This window comes from Arachis duranensis, chromosome 6 (genome assembly GCF_000817695.3).
Source record: "Arachis duranensis cultivar V14167 chromosome 6, aradu.V14167.gnm2.J7QH, whole genome shotgun sequence".
NCBI lineage: Eukaryota > Viridiplantae > Streptophyta > Magnoliopsida > Fabales > Fabaceae > Arachis > Arachis duranensis.
In genome coordinates, this window is record NC_029777.3 from 30,066,429 (window position 1) to 30,071,304 (window position 4,876).

The window sequence follows — 4,876 nt, forward strand, 5'->3', positions numbered from 1 at the left end:
GATTCTCATGAATGCCGCCATCAATCTAGCTTATACCACGAAGATTCTGATTAAGGAATCCAAGAGATATGCGCCCGGTCTAAGGTAGAACGGAAGTGGTTGTCAGTCACGCGTTCATAGGTGAGAATGATGATGAGTGTCACGAATCATCACATTCATCATGTTGAAGTGCAACGAATATCTTAGATTAAGAACAAGCGGAATTGAATAGAAAATAGTAGTAATTGCATTGAAACTTGAGGTACAGCAAAGCTCCACACCCTTAATCTATTGTGTGTAGAAACTCCACCGTTAAAAATACATAAGTGATGAAGGTCCAGGCATGGCTGAATGGCCAGCCCCCAAACGTGATCAAAAGATCAAAAAAGACAATCAAAGACACTGAATACAATAGTAAAAGTCCTATTTATACTAGACTAGCTACAAGGGTTTACAGAAGTAAGTAATTGATGCAGAAATCCACTTCCGGGGCCCACTTGGTGTGTCCTTGGGCTGAGCTTGAACTTTACACGAGCTGAGGCTTCTTTTGGAGTTGAACACCAAGTTGTAACGTGTTTTTGGCGTTCAACTCTGGTTCGTGACGTGTTTCTGGCGTTTGACTCCAGAATGCAGCATGAAACCGGTGTTGAGCGCCAGTTTTCATCATCTAATCTCGAATAAAGTATGAACTATTATATATTGCTGGAAAGCGCTGGATATCTACTTTCTAATGCCGTTAAGAGCGCACCATTTGGAGTTTTGTAGCTCTTGAAAATCCATTTCGAGTACAGGGAGGTCAGAATCCAACAGCATCAGCAGTCCTTTGTCACCCTTCTTATCAGAGTTTTGCTCAGGTCCCTCAATTTCAGCCAGAAAATACCTAAAATTATAGAAAAACACACAAACCCATCTAGAAATGTGAATTTAGCATAAAAACTAATGAAAACATCCCTAAAAGTAGCTAGATCCTACTAAAAACTACCTAAAAACAATGCCAAAAAGCGTATAAATTATCCGCTCATCACAACACCAAACTTAAATTGTTACTTGTCCCCAAGAAACTGAAAATAAATTAGGATAAAAAGAAGAGAATATACTATAAATCCCAAAATATCAATGAATATTAGTTCTAATTAGATGAGCGGGACTTGTAGCTTTTTGCTTTTGAACAGTTTTGGCATCTCACTTTTTCCTTTGATGTTTAGAATGATTGGCATCTCTAGGAACTTAGAATTTCAGATATTGTTATTGATTCTCCTAGTTAAGTATGTTGATTCTTGAACACAACTACTTTTATGAGTCTTGGCCGTGGCCCTAAGCACTTTGTTTTCCAGTATTACCACCGGATACATAAATGCCACACACACAAAACTGGGTGAACCTTTTCAGATTGTGACTCAGCTTTGCTAAAGCCCCCAGTTAGAGGTGTCCAGAGCTCTTAAGCACACTCTTTTTGCTTTGGATCACGACTTTAACCATTCAGTCTCAAGCTTTTCACTTGGACCTGCATGCCACAAGCACATGGTTAGGGACAGCTTGATTTAGCTGCTTAGGCCTGGATTTTATTTCCTTGGGCCCTCTTATCTATTGATGCTCAAAGCCTTGGATCCTTTTTACCCTTGCTTTTTGGTTTTAAGGCCTATTGGCTTTTTCTGCTTGCTTTTTCTTTTTCTTTCTATTATTTTTTTTCGCAAGCTTTTGCTTTTTCACTGCTTTTTCTTGCTTCAAGAATTAATTTCATGATTTTTTCAGATTATCAATAGCATTTCTCTTTGTTCATCATTATTTCAAGAGCCAACAATTTTAACATTCGTAAACAACAAGATCAAAATTATGCACTGTTCAAGCATTCATTCAGAAGACAAAAAGTATTGTCACCACATCAATATAATTAAACTAAACTCAAGGATAATTTCAAAATTCATGTACTTCTTGTTCTTTTGAATTAGAAACATTTTTCATTTAAGAGAGGTGAATGATTCATGGAATTATTTATAGCCTTAAGACATAGTTACTAAATACTAATGATCATGTAATAGAGACACAAATATATATGACATAATAAGCATAAAAACCGAAAAACGGAAAAATAAGAACAAGGAATGCATCCACCTTAGTGATGGTGGCGCTTTCTTCTTGAAGAACCAATGATGTCCTTGAGTTCTTCTATGTCTCTTCCTTGCCTTTGTTGTTCCTCCCTCATTGCTCTTTGATCTTCTCTAATTTCATGGAGAATGATGGAATACTCTTGATGTTCCACCCTTAATTGATCCATATTGTAACTCAAATCTTCAAGAGAAGTGTTGAGCTGTTCCCAATAGTTGTTGGGAGGAAAGTGCTTCCCTTGAGGCATCTCCGGGATTTCTTGGTGATGAGCTTCCTCGTGCGTCTCTTGGGTTCCATGAGTGGGCTCTCTTGTTTGCTCCATCCTTTTCTTAGTGATGGGCTTGTCCTTCTCAATGGGGATGTCTCCTTCTATGATGACTCCAACTGAGTAACATAGATGGCAAATAAGATGAGGAAAAGCTAGCCTTGCCAAGGTAGAGGGCTTTTCGGCTATTTTGTAGAATTCAAGGGAGATGACTTCATGAACTTCTACTTCCTCTCTATTCATGATGCTATGAATCATGATGGCCCGATCCACAGTAACTTCAGATCGGTTGCTAGTGGGGATGATAGAGTGTTGGATGAACTCCAACCATCCTCTAGCCACAGGCTTGAGGTCCAGTCTTCTTAATTGAACTGGCTTGCCTTTGGAGTCTCTTTTCCATTGGGCTCCTTCAACACATATGACCCTAATGACTTGGTCCAACCTTTGATCAAGGTTGACCCTTCTTGTGTCGGGGTGTGCATCTCCTTGCATCATGGGCAAGTTGAATGCCAACCTCACAATTTTTGGACTAAAATCTAAGTATTTCCCCCAAACCATTGTAAGATAGTTCTTTGGATTCGGGTTCATACTTTGATCATGGTTCCTAGTGATCCATGCATTGGCATAGAACTCTTGAACCATCAAGATTCTGACTTGTTGAATGGGGTTGGTCAGAACTTCCTAACTTCTTCTTTGAATCTCATGTCGGATCTCCGGAAACTCATTTTTTTTAGCTTGAAAGGGACCTCAGGGATCACCTTCTTCTTAGCCACAACATCATTGAAGTGGTCATGATGGGCTTTGGAGATGAATCTCTCCATCTCCCATGACTCGGAGGTGGAAGCTTCTGTCTTCCCTTTTCCCTTTTCTAGAGGTTTCTCCGGCCTTAGGTGCCATCAATGGTAATAGAAAAACAAAAAGCTTATGCTTTTACCACACCAAACTTAGAATATTGCTCGCCCTCGAGCAAGAGAATAAAGAAAAGAAAAGAAGAAGAGAAAATATGGAGGAGAGTGGAGAAAGGTGTATTCGGCCAAGGTATAGGAGAGGGATTTGTGTTGTGTGAAAATTAAGGAGAATAGAGGGATTTATATAGTGAGGGGAGAGGGAGTAGGTTCGGCTATTTAGGGTGGGTTTGGGTGGGAAAGAAATTTTGAATTTTGAAGGTAGGTGGGGTTTATGGGGAGGAGTGGATGGATGTGAGTGGTGAAGGGGGTAATTGGGAAGAGAGATTGAGGTGATTGGTGAAGGGTTTTGGGGAAGAGTGTTTATTGGAAAGAGGTGATGAATGTTGAGAAGCGGGGAGAATATGGTAGGTGGGGATCCTGTGGGGTCCACAAATCCTGAGATGATCCTGTGGGGTCCACAGATCCTGAGGTGTCAAGGATTTACATCCCTACACCAATTAGGCATGTAAAATGCCTTTGCATGCAATTCTGGCATTTAAACGCCGAGGTGATGCATGTTCTGGGCGTTCAACGCCTAACTGCAGCATGTTTCTGGCGTTGAATGCCAGTTCCATGCTTGTTTCTGGCGTTCAGCGCCAGCTCTCCTCAGAGTATTTCCTGGCGTTTAAACGCCAGGATGCTGCTTGTTTCTGGAGTTCAACGCCATATCCATGCTCTGTTCTGGCGTTGAACGCCAGTCAGATGCTCCTTACTGGTGTTTAAATGCCAGTAAGTCCTTCCTCCATGGTGTGATTTTTCTTCTGTTGTTTTTTATTCTATTTTTAATTTTAATATTTTTTTCGTGACTCCACATGATCATGAACCTAATAAAACATAAAAGAACAGTGAAAATAAAATAAAATTAGATAAATAAAAATTGGGTTACCTCCCAATAAGTGCTTCTTTAATGTCAATAGCTTGACAGTGGACTCTCATGGAGCTTCACAGGTGATTAGGTCAATGTTGTAAACTCCCAACACCAAACTTAGAGTTTGGATGTGGGGATTCAACACCAAACTTAGAGTTTGGCTGTGGCCTCTCAACACCAAACTTAGAGTTTGATTGTGGGGGCTTTGTTTGACTCTGTATTGAGAGAAGCTTTTCATGCTTCCTCTCCATTGTTAAAGAAAAAGATCCTTGAGCCTTAAACACAAGGTAGTCCCCATTCAATTGAAGGACTAATTTTCCTTTGTTAACATCTATCACAGCTCCTGCCGTGGCTAGGAAAGGTCTTCCAAGGATGATGCATTCATCCTCCTCCTTCCTAGTGTCTAAGATTATGAAATCAGCAGGGATGTAAAGGCCTTCAACCTTTACCAACACGTCCTCTACCAATCCATAAGCTTGTCTTACTGACTTGTCTTCCATTTGTAATGAGAATACGACAGGCTGTACCTCAATGATCCCCAGTTTCTCCATTACAGAGAGTGGCATAAGATTTATGCCTGACCCTAGGTCACACAGAGCCTTGTCAAAGGTCATGGTGCCTATGGTACATGGTACTAAGAATTTGCTAGGATCTTGTCTCTTTTGAGATAAAGTTTGCTGAACCCATGTATCTAGTTCACTAATGAGCAAG